The sequence below is a fragment of the Zingiber officinale genome, chromosome 4A (assembly GCF_018446385.1).
Source record: "Zingiber officinale cultivar Zhangliang chromosome 4A, Zo_v1.1, whole genome shotgun sequence".
NCBI classification, from domain to species: domain Eukaryota; kingdom Viridiplantae; phylum Streptophyta; class Magnoliopsida; order Zingiberales; family Zingiberaceae; genus Zingiber; species Zingiber officinale.
Window position 1 is genome coordinate 83,217,104 of NC_055992.1, and position 17,096 is coordinate 83,234,199.

The 17,096-nt window shown below is 37.0% G+C and overlaps 1 protein-coding gene across 3 annotated transcripts in view; it reads left to right on the plus strand.

Annotated features, from left to right (window-relative positions):
- The first annotated feature begins 1,921 nt into the window (after positions 1–1,921).
- LOC121970040 (F-box/LRR-repeat protein At3g48880-like) overlaps positions 1,922–17,096 on the plus strand; it is a 29,315-nt gene continuing 14,140 nt past the window's right edge. Inside the window, exons 1-3 of one of the 3 annotated variants that reach the window (XM_042520444.1) lie at positions 1,922–2,083; positions 2,200–2,330; positions 14,170–14,259. The gene's annotated coding sequence lies outside the window, so the exon portion shown is untranslated. Of the gene's footprint in view, positions 2,084–2,199; positions 2,331–14,169; positions 14,363–17,096 lie in introns of those variants that run through there. The other 2 variants (XM_042520445.1, XM_042520446.1) reach the window with 2 other exon arrangements.

The window sequence follows — 17,096 nt, forward strand, 5'->3', positions numbered from 1 at the left end:
ATCAGATTGAGTATCATTTAAAGAAAATCTAGTATATTTGAGTATATTTTCTATTAAAATTGCCCTTCATATTTTTTTTAGGTATAAATAGTCTAAAAATGAGTATAATTCCTATTAAATTCAACATTTAAAACTAGAATTGAGTATATTTTCTATTTAATTGAGTACGACTTTTTTCCTATTTAATATAATTCCTCCTAATTAAATTCAGTACCATTTGAAAAAAATCTAATATATTTTTTATCCAATTGAGTATCATTTAAAAAAAATCTAGTATATTTTCCATCCAATTGAGTACAATTTAAAGAAAATCTAGTATATTTTCCATCCAATTGAGATGGAAAAAGAATCGTACTCAATTTGATAGAAAATATACTAGATTCTAGTTTAATGTATTGAATTTAAGAGGACTTATTTTTAGACTTTTTATACTTAAAATATCAGGAGCAATTAGGTAAGTATATTAGACTAGGGAGTGAAAACAAAGAATTTTTTCAATGGGGAGTGCATGCAAAGTTGTGTTTGCCAATAGGGACTGCATGCAAATTTTCCCTCAAATGATTAAAAAAGTTCAGTTAATTCGATTTTTGGCCAAATTAATTAATATTTTATTAGTTCAGTTTATTTTATTTTTATTAGAAAATTTAATTGATTCGATTTTTTTTTAAAAATATTTTATTTGATTTTTGTTAATTTAGTTCGGTTTAATTCTAAATGAATACTCAATCCTAGATAAGACTAGAGACGACGGTATGGAAACAATAAAATGAGTTTTATAGAGTTGAGTAAATAATAGACACTAAATCATAATGGTTATAAAAATGAATATCAAATAATCTAACCATTTATTAAAGTAAAATCCTCGTTGAAATCATCGGTCGTTCAACGTTTAAAAAATGAATGCTCCTAGAGTATAACACAGATGGTGGACGCATGATATTTCTGATGTAATGGTCAGGGGTCGATTCTCAGGAACTGACGACCTGAGATTTATCCCATCATATGTCTGACGTCTGTGTACATATATGTACCTCCCTTCATATCCATGGAGCTAATATTAGGGTAGGGATGACAATGGGGCGGGGGCGGGGACGAGTTTGCCATTCCCATCTCCGCCCTCGAATTTCATCCCCGTCCCCATTTCTATTTTTTCGGGTTCGAGGAATCCCCGAAATCGAACCATCGGGGATCAAATCCCCATCCCCAACCCCATCATCGCTTTCATTCTCAAATTAATTTAATATTATTATTATTTTACTATTAATATTAATATTAATATCAATATCAATATCAATATTAATAATAATTTTATTATTAATATTTTAAAATTGTTCAATATTAATATTATTATTAATATTTTTAAAAATAATATTATTATATTATTATTTTCGAGACGGATTCGGAGATAGAGACAATATCCCCATATCCACCTCGAATCCATCCCATCCCTGAAAAAAAATCTCTGAATCTGTCCCTATATCCGAATAAATCAGAGATCCCCATTTCTATTTCAGATTTTTCTCACGAAACTCTGAACCTGTGAGAAAAATTATTATCCCTATATAATATAGGACTGTTAATACAATGGATCTATATATATATATATATATATATATATATATATATATATATATATATATATATATATATATATATATATATATATATATATATATATAAAATAATACACCGCTCAACTGGCGGTTCAACAATTATTTTTAAACTTGATCCGGCCCTCTGTAACCGTGTTACCTGGTTATGGGTCTGGGTGTAGTCCGATTCTGACCAGACATGGGTCGGGTCTACTTTGGAGGAGTCTTGTTGTGGGAACCGAATGACCGATGCAAGGTCACGAAAAGAAAATCGTGTTTGTACGAATTTTGATGCAGGTCGTAACGTAAATGGGCAGACAAGGGAAAGTAACGAGCAGTCTTCTCCCCGTTTAATCTTTTTTCCCCCTCTCGTCTCAAAGCTCATCGATGCTCTTTCTCTCGTCCTTTGCCTGCCGTCCCAACTTCCTCGCCGTCTCCGATCGCAAAACGCTCTCCCGTCGACGCCGGAGGTCCCTTCGATTCCGTAGAAGGTAACGCATCCTTCTCCTCCTCTCCTTTTCCTCTTCCCTCTCTCTGAAGGCCTTCTCCTTTTCTAATTTTTATCCTCGCACAACCGCCCGCTGCGTACGCCACTGTCTCACTTCAGGCCTATGCGCTGGTGACGATTGTGATGTTTGTTGATTTGTCGGAATTGCAGATTTGCTCGGTAATAACCTCCTCATTAGCCGCGGGATGATGATAGGGTTCGGAATTATAGAAGCAATTTTGGACTGAAAGGCAAGTAATCTCGATGAGATTAATTGTGAACGCTTTTTGAAGCGCGATTCTTCTTAATTTAGGTGTTAGGTTGTATATATTACAGTAGACGGTTTTGAACAAGGTATTATTATCACGACCCTTTTTTTTTCCTTTGATCTGATAAACTTTTGACACTGCACGATGAAATTTTATGTTGGCAATTCCAAAATGCTGCGTACCTCCTGATTTGTAGATAATTAAACCATGATTTTTGCAAAGATGATGTCAATTTGGTACCAGTTATTTTCTATGTAAAGAAAATATTCGTTCTTGAAATTGTATCCTTTCATCTTTGTTTTCTATACATGCTTTATAATTCTTATGGTCATCCAATTTAAGCTACTTTTTATATTAGTGTTATTCTTGAGGAAAAAATACATGTCTTGACAGCTTATTGCAGATTTGGGATTTGAAACACTGTCCTTGCGGTACTTTTTTTTCTATGTTACTCGAACTCATGTGTGAGTATCCCACATGGTTGCGGAGTAAGTGTTTTACATGATTCATCAATAATATATAAATGTAGAGAGGGGGTTACCTCAGACTTTTTGAAAGGGAGAAGACTTAATTTTTTCCTCAACACTGCCTCCTCCCCTCATATCTCTGCACTAATCATTGATGCATTCACGCAAGCCCCATCCATGTTTGTTTCTCAACTTTTTCTTCATGCAAGGTTTTTTTCACTAGTAATGTGCATTCGCTTGTGCACATTCGTACATGTGCCGCTATTTGTGCCATCGCATCTTCACATTTGTTCATGTGCCTTTGTGCACCTCCATGCCTCTTTGCCTCTACCCACGCATAGGCGTCTTTGCCTCTACTTGGATGCATTTGTCCACCGATCATTTCATCCAGCACATCTCCAATAGTGACCTCATCATTCATAGGGGTGGGAAAAAATATCGAAATTTTGGTATATCACACATACCGTACACTGAATCATGCCGATTTAACGATATACCAAAAATTTTGGTATGGTATAATACCGTACTGAAATTTTTGGTATTTGTATCGGTATAACATTTATATCAAAATTTTCAACATACTGTACCGATACCGAAAATTTATATTAAACGGTATGGAATTTACAGTATCAGTATGATTTTTATGTATATCGAATATTTTGGTACAAAATACAGTATATGAAAAAAAATTCGGTAATTTCGCTCCTAATCATTTGCACAATGTCTTTTATGCAAATCCCAAATGACTTCAAGACACTTCATTTGTGTTGTCGCTTCATCCTTTGCATGAGGTCCTCTGCACAAGTCTCACATGACGTGATTTCACATTAGAGCTGCTGGTTCCTCCTCTTTGTTAACTTCACCAAAGTATTCTCGTATGATTCTCTACATCATGTGCAACACCCATCTATTTGCCCTGCGGGAAGCTCGCTGGAGTCCTCCATTAAGCTGCCTGACCCAATATGTTCTTCTTTGGAGCCTTCCTCTTAGGCATTGAAGCACATGACAAGGCCATCCTCTTAGGTGTTGAAACACATGATGATGCTGAATTCATTTGCTAGACTAAGACACAACATTGATTTTGTTCATTAGAGCATCAATCATACAGTGGAACCTCCACCCATCATTCATCGCCAACTAAGCCCTTGCATGTGTTTTATTAGGCATATCATCATTGTTGGTTGTGCCTTTGCTCACGTGTTATTCCACGCATCATCATTGTCAACTAAGTCCCCTGTGTGTCCGTTATCCCGCACATCATGTTACCAGCAGATTGTGTTGCGCCATCCATAGGCATCATCTGGTGGACTCTTTAAGCCATATCAATTCTCTCTGTGTGCACCATTCCGTACCATGTTCATTACTCTCTCCATGTACGTTATCCGCAGAAATCTTAAACCAGATTAGTGCTTTCTCCACATGTCTTTTTTGTGAGTGCATCATTCTATGAACATCTCATTCTAGATCAATTTCCTCTTTAGTATATATTTCTTTGATCAAGGTACAAAGGAACGAGTTTTGTGAAATAAATGGACTACTTTCGGAACTCTTAATAAGGGGTTCATTTAATTTGATATCACAAATTAGATTTAGACTAGACCAACAAAAATCTAAGTTCTTATTTTCATTTGCCACTGTATGTAATTTAAGAGTAGATATGATTTTATGGAAGATAGCTTATTAGGGCATAATGATGGTACGATTCTTCTAGCATATTAGGGCATAATGATGGTATGTGTTTTAGACATTGCATAACACATGCTATATGTAGTTGCATATGCAAAGTACTAAGTTGTGTAAGTCGAAACTATTTGGGGTGGACTAAAGATTCCGAATTCCTTTATTGAACTTGTTAGGATCTATAGGGGGTGTATTTGATATTCCATACCATAATAATACTCTATATTCCTAAGGTACGTTTGGCATACCATCTCAATACTCTATATTAAGTAGTGTGGTCTACCTAAGGTACTTCTGGTTGAGAAATAATTTTCCCTAATATGGTATTAGAGCCACTATCGGCTCTCTTCACAATCTTTCTCACCATGTGTTTTTCCTATGACACATCTCTTCTATTGGCATCCCTTGTTCCCTTAGCGTGTCATTAGTGCCATGCCCTTATTTCTTTTGTGCACGCATGACTGCACCTTCTCTCTAGTTGTGGCCTTCTCTCTTGCTCGTTGCGGCTTTGATGTGTCAATGCAAAGGCAACGTCCATCACACCCTTCGTGATGCAATAGTTGATACAACAAATTCTTTCGTTGTGGATTTAGGTCGACATTGGAAATACTGGTAACCCAATGCAAACATACCCTTGTCACTCCCTTTTCCTTGCCCATGACACTCATGTGGTTTGCGCTAGACCCTATTTGGTTCTCTTCATCTCTAAAGGTTGTGTATTGGCAGCCCCTTATTCAACCCACTATTGTCAATGATATCCTCTTTTACATTATCTATGATTTTGGTTGTGGCCTTTTATAACTTTTTTTTTTGGACACATGTCAATTATGATAGAGAAATTGAATTGGAAAAAAGTTATCCTTCATGGGTTGCAACTATTCATGTTTGGTTCATGGGTTAAGGAAAATTGGATTACCTCACTACATGAGCATTCCACCCACTTGGGCTATATGAGAGTATTTTCTAATGTTATTACTTCTTGTTTTATGCATGCTCGAGCACTGTATATGAAAATATCTCTTGACCTTCTGACATGATTGGTAGTCTATTCTAGTTACACTAGGGTAACACCATGATGACCTCCCATGTATGTCGCTTTTCGACTATCTCGATTGATCTCTAAGTTAAATTACCACTTGGATGTTTGAGACATGTAATGCTCATATCTCCATGTGGACTTCATACCTCCTCTATTTGATGTATATACGGTGTTGTAAATGACGGTAGGTGGTGGCGAGATGGTTAATGATCTCCTTGGTCGCTTAGGCAATGCCTAGGCGATTGATTTTTTTTTTTTTTTTTTTACTATTTTTTATACCTAATATTATAAATAGTCATTATTCTTTATGATGTTTATGCATAAATAAGCTACATACAATACAATACAATTTATATAAAGTACAAATAAATATATAAATACAACTAACAAGATAATTAATAAAATTCATCACCATATTAATACTGTAATATTATTATTTTTTATCAAAAGTCAAGTTTAAAATTGAAAATTTCAATCCAACATGACAATAAGCCAACGAGGACTAGACTAAACATAACTAATCTTCTAAATCATTTACACAGGCACCATCAACTACATCCATAATCCTCTAATCATCGGACTCAAAATCAACATTTTCTTCATTCTCCTCCTCCGATGTATCTAAATCCTCATCAAGTACTCTAATGGGGATGTTCCTTGCGCTCCTCCTCGGTTGTAACACTTCAGCTGCTCTCGAGGCCTTCGCTACCTTTCTCCAAGTAAGTCCCCAATCCAGCTCAACCTCATCTTTATCACCTCTATCAACAAGCCAACCTTGAGCTTCATTAGCTTCAGAGGATAGAAGCAAATCACCATCCATTTCTCTTACTCTTTTTCTTCATAAGATTGACGGTGAATTTGACATATACAAGATTATTCAATCTTGATATCTCGAGCCTATTCCTCTTCTTAGTATGTATCTAAATTATTAGAAAATTATTAAAAACTAATAAAATGATATGATAGATAAAATAATTAATGAATTATTACTTATTCCTTCAAATTGACTCCAATTTCTTTCACGCCCTGATGAAATCTCATTGTCATTTTTTTGTAATTGGAGTGCCACCACCATCCAACCTAAAAAAGTGAAAAGGCAAAAAAAAATAATAAATCAAAAAATAGGTAAAAGAGACATGTATGTTAGTGAATAGAAATAAAGGAAAGAAATGTATCCGGATCAAAGTCATGGTACACATTCATCTCTTATGCCACGACTGTTATTTTTCTTCCAAAGTTTCTAGATATATTCTTATACTTTAACAATTCATCATTAGAAATGGTGGATTGCATGCCCTCGTCAGTGGGAGAAATTCTCTTAACACAATTCATGAACACATTCATAACATTGGTGTCATTTTATATGTTTGGATCTTTAAGTAAAAAATCAGATTCAACAAATAAGCAGTATAATGCAAAGGACTATCAAATCTACCTTTAGCTTTCTCATCAATAATCTTCAAAATATGAGTGACATTTTCTTCTTTTTTGAAAGTCTTTCTAATCTCTTCCTTGGCTTGTTTAAGTGCATCCAATAAAAAGGCCATCAATGTCAACAAGGCATAAAACTTTCACTAAAGGGGTGAAAACATTCAAAGCCAAAGAAACACCATTCTAAAAAGAGGTACTTGTTATCGTTGCATCCGCTGCTTTCCCCTTCACACTACTCCGTAATTTTATTTTGCTCCACTCCTCGGATGTAAACATAAGTTTCAATTGATCTTTCTTACCTTTGAGACTTTCAAAGGTTAAAAATAAAATGGCAAATCTAGTCACCCTAGTCCTCACAATATTCCTCTTCTTGGTATATTTCCTCATAATAGCCAAAGTTCTATGATGTGTATAGATGAATATTGTTAAGACCTTTGCTTTCTCGAGCATTTCGCTAAACTTGGATAGCTTTCCAATTGCTTCAAGCATGAGGTTGATTGTATGTGTCGCACAAGAGGTCCAAAAAATTTAAGGTTGTGTAACCTTCAACAATTTCGCCACCATATTATTTGTCGCATTGTCCGTCACTACTTGAACATGTTAAGGGCCGATTTTATTGATATATTTTTCCATAAACTCGAAGATGTAAGCCCTGCGCCTCCATGGATTCTTCAATAGAACCAAAGAATGAAGTGCCTAATTTGTAATTAATACATAAATTTATAATACTTCTCTTGCGAACCGTCCATGCATCGGTTATAATTGAACATCCATTTTTTATCCACTATTCTTCATGCTTTTTTAGAGATAATTTGATCCTCTTAATTGCTTGTTTCAAAATTGCTCTCTTAGAAGATTTTGACTTGGAGGTTTGTAGTTCGGGTCAAAACAACCAATTGCCTCTACAAATTGTCTAAATGTAGACCCGCTATATTAACGACCCTCCTAGTGCCGGCCCCACGGATATGGAGGGAGGTACATGTAGGTACACAGGCGTCAGGTGCATGGTGGGGTAAACCCCAGGTCGTCAGTTCATGAGAATTGACCCCTGGTTATTACGCCAGAGATGCCATGGGGGCCTCTACAAATTGTCTAAAGCTTTGATTGTCAATTGCATGAAAAAAAATTCCCACCTCATAAATCGATCTTGCAAGGTACTCATGAACATCATTTGTAAACTTTAACTTCAATGTATCATTTATGTTTTGCTGTCTTACCTTTGTTCGATCGATTGCAAATGTCCACTTATCAATAGGCCCGAGGTACTTTGACTTCTTTTTAGAAGAATCTCCCTCCATGTACAATCATCATCCTCTACATCAACACCTATATTTACTTTTGCCCATTTTTCTTTTAGTTCTTCTACCCTTTCTCACTTCTTATTCTTGCTATTTTCAATATAAGCTCTTACACTTTTTTTTTTGTCTTCATCAACTTGTCCTATAATACCAGCAATATGATGCTTCATCCGATAAACTCTTCCCTTAATAAGCTTCTTACACAATTTGCATGTGATCTAATCACTTTTTTCTTTGCAAAACACTCCATAATTCCAAACAATATTACTAGACTTTCGTTTCAATTCCACCTCTGATTGTTTCTCATTTTTCTCTATTATTCTTCAATAATTAAATAAAAGATAAAAAAAACTAGAACAAAAACTTACTAAAAACAGGATTTAAAATTTTAAACTGTGCTAAGGTTTCAGTCCCGGACCGAAACAATACAATTTCGGGACCATATTGTGCCGTGCTGATATAGCCTAAGTATTTTTTAAATATAAAATATATTAATTAAAAAATTAATTTAAATATTTAATATATATATATATATATATATATATATATATATATTAATGAGATAATTTTATTAGGCTTTAATTAAGTTTATTTAAATTATCCTAATAGATATGAGTTGATTAAAATTATTAACCTAATGTTATTTAATTAAACATTAATTTAAAAACCTAACTCTGACCCTCTTACCACGCGCGACGAGTTTGACGCTTCATCGGGACTATGCGATGAGTTTGGAAGCATTAACGACTGCCCGAGTGATGCTTTTGGGCCGGTCATCAGGCTCGGGCAAAGCGTCTAGGCCCGTCGCTGGGCAACTTGGCTAGGCTCGTGTGATGCATCTGGATGTGAAGGTGCCGGTTCGTGGGTGGAACGATTGTATCTAGCAAAACATGATTTAAAATTTTGAGTTGTATCGAGGTTCAGTCTCGGATCGGAATGATACAGTTTCGGTACCGTATCATGTTGATATAGTTTCAGTAATTTTTAAATATAAAATATGTTAACTAAAAATAAAAAATTTAATCTAAATATTTAAAAATAAAATAATATTATATATATATATATATATATTGTTAGAATAATTATAGGGGTATTTTTGTCTTTTGGTGTATATCTTCTTTTCTATATAAAGGCCTAACTCGTGGTTCCCAAAACACGAGAATTTAGGTTTTACTTTGAACATGGTATCAGAGCAAGGTTAAAACCCTAATTTGTTTTCCTCCCCGCGTCGTCTCTCTGCCTCTCCTCTTCGTTCTCTCGAGCAAGTCGGAGAGCACGCGACGGGCTTCTCGACCTCCGGCGACGCCTCCGATTCCGTCTCTTAGGAGCCCTCCACGCCGGCTGCATCTTTGACCTCCATCTCGCAGGAGCCGTCCGACGACGACGACGCGGAGGAATTCCCCCTCCGTCTCTGCCCTAATCCTTGCTTGCAGCCGCCGCCTTTGACGTCCCCGAGCACCGCGGAGTCGTCCACTCCTCTCGCAGGTGTCTGACCTGTCCGCGACGTTGTCCTCTCCACCCGTGCCTCTTTGATCGCTCACCTCCTCTCGAGTTAAACGAATCAAACACATCTCGGAAGGAGGGGAAATCGGGCGTTGGGCGTACAACTGCTCCATCGACCAAGTAAACTTTACGTTTGATCAACATCATATCACCGTAGCCAAATCCCTATTTCTAATACTGTACTTTACTATCGGTCATGACTAACGGCTCCAAACTCAATCCTGTGGTATTCAGATTGCTCATCTTTCTTCATCTCTTCCATCATGTTCTTTATATGCTCCTGGCCTTTGAATGGGATTGGCTGAGAAAGCCATCCTATCGATGATTCGATCGGGGCTATTTCTTTTACTAATACATCCGTTTTCTTACAAGACCGAGACGGATATTTATCAGTTTCGGATGCGAATCACACTACCACCAACTTTTATTGTCTGAATATAGATTCTCCACTATCATCATGTCAATGGGACATCCGTGTCTTAATAAGTCAAATACATCCTAGTCTTTCTCTACTTGTAGTCTTTATCTTGAATGTACACTCAGTAAGCATGTTCGTGAGTTCTTTTTCCTCGAGATTGAGAGTCGGGCTACGCCCCCTTTTGTTTTGGTTCATTCATGTTCGGTCCTAGTCGGTTTCTTCTACTGGGTCAAGGTATTTTGCTATTTTTATGTATTTATTTTCCTATTGTATACGGTTATGCCCATTGGATGAACGTCTTGACCTGTTTTCATTTTTAAACTATTTTCCTTTAAAGAAACCACCTGTACTCCTCCTTCAATCTCTGTAGCGATAATGATGGTATTCGGTTTACCCGCCTCAGAGATTTCTTATCTCATGTAGTGTCAGACTATTGCATCTCGCCTCATACCCCTCAGCGAATGGGGTTGCAGTAAAATCGTCATCTCCTTGAGACCACTCGAACTCTTCTTCTCCATTCTCATGTCCCTCATTAGTTTTGGGGTGATGCCGTACTTACTGCGTGTTATCTCATCAATCACATGCTTTCATCCACTCTCCAGGGTAAAATATCTCATCAGGTACTTTATCCACATCAGTCCCTTCATCCTCTACCACCTCGGGTCTTTGGTTCTATATGTTTTGCTCATGCTCTTGATCCCGGCATTGACAAACTCTCTCCCCGGTCTCATAAGTGTGTCTTCCTTGGGTACCCACGGTCTCAGAAAGGGTACAAGTGTTATTCTCCTACTCTTCGTTGGTACTTCATCTCTGCTGATGTCACATTCTTTGAGTCAGTTTCTTTCTTTGGTCCTTCCGCTTCACAGCCGAGGTTTCTTCCTCTCCGCTTGCACCAGTGACTATCTTTTGTCCTCCGGAGGCGCCTCTATCATCTCCAGCCTCGTCTCCTCCTTTGCAGGTTTTTTCAGCGTCGTCCTCGTTCTGCTTTGCCGCCGACCAACACTGACACTGCCACTTCGAAAGTGTATGCGTTCCACTCATAATCCTTCTCCTCACTATGTTTCTTTAAGCTATCATCGTCTTTCCCCATCCTATTATTCTTGTCTATCTTCCTTGTCGTCTGTTTCTCTTCCAAAGATTGCAGGTGATGCCTTTGCCCATCCAGGATGGAAACAGGCTATGCTTGATGAAATGAGTGCCTTACAGAGCAGTGAGACTTGGGACCTCGTTCCTTTACCTCCTGGGAAGTTAGTGGTTGGTTGTCGATGGGTGTTTACGGTGAAAGTTGGTGTAGACGGCACGATTGATCGACTTAAGGCTCGTCTTGTCGCTAAAGGCTATACTCAGGTATTTGGATTGGATTATGGAGACACCTTTTCTCTTGTTGCCAAGATGTCTTCTGTGCGTCTTTTTCTATCTATTGCTGCAATTCACCATTGGCTCCTTCATCAGTTGGACATCAAAAATGCATTCTTACATGGTGACCTGCTCGAGGAAGTTTACATGGAGCAACCTCCGTGTTTTGTTGCTCAAGGGGAGTCTTCTAGTCTTGTATGTCGCTTGCGAAAATCTTTATATGGTCTCAGCGTCACCCGGTTTCAAGAGATTTAGTACCGTAATTCAGCAGTTTAGCATGACTCGGCGATGATCATTCATTTTATCACCACTCATCTACCGTTGCATCTATGTAGTGGTTTATGTTGATGATATTGCCATCACGGGTAATGATCATCTTGGGATTTCACAAGTAAAACAACATCTTTTCAAACATTTCCAGACAAATCTCGTGAACTCAAATATTTTCTAGGGATAGATATAAAGATGGGATCATTATATCCCAAAGGAAGTAGTGGATATTGAGAAACAGAATGTTAAACTCAAAGACGACAATCCCATGGATCCTAATGTCGAGCTCCTACCAAATCGTCTTTGAGATCATCTGAGCAGTGCAGCGATTGGTAGAAACTAAGCTATCACCGTCATATCTCATTTGAGTGTAGTAAGTCGTTTCTTAGCTCTCCAAGAACATTGGGATGTAGTGACTTGCATTGTTCGATATATCGGGTGCACGAAAGGGTCTTATGTGAAGACAAAGGACGTACTCAAGTCGTAAGGATCAGGTTAGGCGGGATCTTCCTCATAGAAGATCCTTTTTGTATATTTGGAGGTAACCTTGTTTGGAAAGCAAAAGAAATGTTGTGGCAAGATCGCGAATATGCGAGCTATGACGCATCGAGTCAAGAACTTATATGGTTAAATTGAGAACTAAGGTTTGGAGAGGTTACACAAATGTCACTCATATGTGACGACCAGACCGCTATGCATATTGCCTCAAATCCAGTCTTCCATGAGAAAACAAAGCATATTGAAGTTGACTGTTACTTTGTCAGAGAGAAAGTCATATCTGGAGAAATATCTACTAGTTTTGTCAACTCAAATGATCAGCTAGCAGATATATTCACTAAGTCACTTGGAGGTCCCCGGATTGACTACATGTAACAAACTTGGTGTATATGATCTATATTCTCAAGCTCGAGGGGGAGTGTTAGAATAATTATAGGGGTATTTTTGTCTTTTAGTGTATATCTTCTTTTCTATATAAAGGCCTAACTCGTGGTTCCCAAAACACGAGAATTTAGGTTTTGCTTTGAACATATATATTAAATTAATCGAATAATTTTACTAAATTTTAATTAAATCTATTTAAATTATTCCAATCATAATTAGGAGTTTAAAATTAACCTAAAGTTATATAATTAAACACTAAGTTAAAAACCTAACTTTGACCCTCTAACCCCTATTTCGGCACGTGCAACGAGTCTAACTCGTCGTTGGGACCGTCGAGACCACGTGACACGTCCGAGCCCATTGTCGAACCTGGGATGCTTTTGGGCCGTCGTTGGGCTTAGGCAACACGTTTGAGCTTGCACGACGTGTCCTGACTCGTCGTCGGCTTAGGCGACTTGTCGGCAATGGAGGCGTGCTTGTGTCAGTGCCAATCCACTTACACAACAATTGTATTTCGCGAAATGGCTATGGCTTGAGATTTCAATCCATGACTAGAAATATATAAAAGTTGTTGCAGTAGTAGCAGTAATGGTTGTAGGAGGTGAGTTGTGGTGACTTGGGTTGTGAAGTTATTTATGTTTTGAAAGGGAGTAGGGTTTTTTAACTTTTGTTGTCCCATCACCTCGCCTGCCACGTATGTCACCTCACCTGCCGCCTCGGCCGCTTCGGCTGCCCACCAGTCTCTCCTTATTTTTGACCGCTAAAGCACGACTTAAGGCAAAGCCGGTGCGGTTGATGTCCGCCTCCCGTCGCCTAGGCGCCGCCTAGCCGGCTGCCTTGATCACCATTTTGATCACTGTGTATATATATTGATGCTGGGGGCCTCAACAACTTCGCCATCATTTGACAATGTGATTGATCCATCTTCTTAGGCCATTGCCTCATCTTTTGAAGGTCACGTGAGGGATGAGGAGGCCAACAAAGACCTATAAGTGGTTAATCTGAGAACTAAAATAGGTCTAACTGTTCCTGTATGACAGACTTAGACATGCCAAGGACACTTGCTATCCTCTCATTAAATTTCCACTAGTTACCAACATCATGCTGCACTTGTATCACTATGACTTCTTAGTTATGGTTTTTAGACTGCATTGTCATATCCTAATGAGGATTAGTGCTGGCTTCTTTAGCTTCAAGTGATTGCCAATGAATTATCCTAGACTGTTACCTCTCTTATTAATGGAGGTGCCTCTTTTGCTTGCATAACCCATACTTTTGGATTATACTCTTAGATCTTAGTTTCAGAGGTCTTAGAGTATATTTTTCATAAACACATCTTACATCTTGACCCTTTGTTTATTTTTCTCCCATGCTTAACTTGTCTACTATTGTTTTTACATATCTGAGTTACCTTTAAGTTTACTATCTATTTATAAAATGCTTTATCATATCTGACTCCACATTTATATATTTTCAGGATTTGTGGACGGGCAAGGTGATTGACGTCGAACACAAGTTATATGGATTATATAAGCTGGATGCACCTACATCATCATCATCATTTTTGGTTACAACCTCTTCCCTACAAATTCATAGCCGTCTTGGTCATCTTGCTCCTTAATAAATAAAATTTATGGTTCTTAGTGTTTCAAGGATTTAAACTCTTGAATGTGAGTATTGTCTGGCGTCAAACGCACTTTTGCATCTTTTTCTTTAATGTATTCCAATGTTTGGGGGTCTGAGTCATGTTAACTTTACTTTTGGTTTTAAGTACTTTGTAACCTTTATCTATTGACTATTCTAGAATGACATGCTATTTGCTAATGAAAGAACATTCGAAGTTCTTTATATTTTCTTCTTTCAGTGTTGAGATTTAGGATCAGTTTGAGATTTTTACTTCTATACTAGGTTCTATCACAGGTGTTCAGTTGTACTTGTTTTGTCCACCTAGTATCTCTTGGTCGTGATAAATTCATATTATGGTCTATCAAATGTGTCTTTCTTGGTTACTATCATTTATAAAAAGGTTATCAATGTTACTGTCCTTGGTCACGACATGCTTTTATCTCAGTTGGCGAAACCTTTTTTTAGTTAACTTCCTTTTTCACTTATTATAATTAGTCTCCCTATTCCTACACCACTAGAAGTTCATGACGATCTCCTTGTTCCTACACTAATATCATATTCACTCCATTACTGCAGTCACTCCTTCCCACTTCTCGCGGTGCTTCCACCCACTACCCTCCCCTACAAGTGTATGATCGCCGTTGTCGACGTAATGATGCCCCAGCTTTTACCCTCGATTTTGTCATGCCTTAGTCAACTTGTTGCTTCCCGGATCTCCCTCTAGACTAAGACATTCCTATTGCCTTCCTTTCAAGAGTACCCAACAATGCTCTATGATACAATCTCTCTCATTTTATATCTTGTACTTCATTATCACCTAAATACTCAACTTTTTTTGTTTCTTTATATTCATAGCTTATTCTTATAAATGTCCCAGAAGCCTCAAATCCCAAATGCAAGTAGACTATGCAAGTTATGGATGCATTCAACTTCTATGTACTGGGCACTTGTCCCTCTCCCTCTTGATACCCTCTCTTTGATAGCAAAGGTTACTTTAGTTCGATTATTCCTATCCCTAGTAGCTATTTTCTACTAATCACTTGATCATCTCGACACTAAAAATGCATTTCTTTATAGAAAATTGTCAAAGGAAGTATATATACAACATTTTCTTGGGTTTGTTGCTTAGTAGGAAACTGTTAAGTGCTCAAACTAAAGAAATCACTATATAACTTAAAAAATCTCCGAGAGTTTGGTTTGGAAAGATCAACTGACGATCACGAGTGTGGCATATCATTCAATGTTTTATCTCGTCTCTTAGTTCAAGAAGGGTTTCATTTATATCATTGAAGCGTCAATATGATACTAGAACAACATCTTTATGGTCTAAGATCGAAACTAGGGCATGAGTTGAGATTTTTAACTTTGGTGTCGAGTGGTATTGAGTTTCGGTGATTTACCGGTAAATTTCAAACCATGCCATATTTTGTGATAAGGCCGCCTTCAAATCATCAACATAGGCTCCGTAAACTTTTCTACAAATAAACGATGTACATGATCTACATCTGATTATTGTATCCTCTTAGGAGTTAATCATTTTTTTTAGAGAAGGAACAAATAGTGCTGGCAGGTCTAAAGGTAGAACATAAGTTTATGACTTTAACTACATGTGAGCTCATTTGGGTTAAGCATCTGCCGATCAGATATGCCCCTGCAAAACCAATGAAGCTTTACTTGGACAATCAAACTGCAATGTATATAACTTCAAAACCAATATTTCATGAGAGGACAAATCATATAGAAATTTTTTGATACTTCATTAAGGAGAAGATACAATCAAATAAGATTGTCACTTTTTTATTTATTCTAACGGTTCATTGACAAATTTGCTAATTAATTCATTAAGAGGGACATGTATGTAAATATGTAATTTATAGGAGTAAGTTTGTAAGATTCCTTATCAATAACATCTATATAATATAGTGGAGGACTATGTAGGGTTATTCTCTTTGTGAAATAATTCTTGCTAATAGAACCCTTTGCAAAATCACCAATTAAATTACTCTTTTACACATTAACTACAATTTTCTTTGATCTCCTTCAACCCCTTCACCTTCATTTCAGATTATTTCAATTGTCAAACTTTGTTGCCCATTATTCACCTTGATTAAGTCCATACCTTCATAACCTATTTTCTTTGATTTGATTCTTTATTGAAACTACACTTATTTTACATAATTTATGATTTTTTATTTTATTTTATCTTTCCTTAATAACTCCACACTTCCATCTTTAAATTTCAACGTATATAAAATTTTTATATGCTTTATTTTCTATTGTCCACTATTCTAATTAGTAAAAAAATGACATTTCAGAGCATTTTCTTATAAACTTTTCTTTTAACGGCATGTATATGACTTCAAAAGCTCCTTTCCATTTTATACAATCACTCTTTCTTCATTATGGAAGGGGGGCCTTGGCGCAACGGTAAAGATCACAGGTTCGAATCATGGAAATAGCCTCTTGTAAAAAGCAAGATAAGGCTGCGTACAATGGATCCTTCCCTGGGACCTTGTATAGCGGGAGCTTCGTATACCGGGCTGCCCACTCTTTCTTCATTATCATTTTAGTCGATGAGATATGTGAAGAAGTAAATGCTAAGCTTCGATTTTAGTAGGAGACACTAGAAATTAAAGGTTTTAGGCTTACTAAAGTAAAAATAGAATATATGAATTTAAATTTAGTAGTAGTAAATGTAACGAGACAATTGTTAGGATAGGAGATAACGAGTTACGTTAACCGAAAGTTGTAAGTATTTATGATCGCTTTTGCAATAGG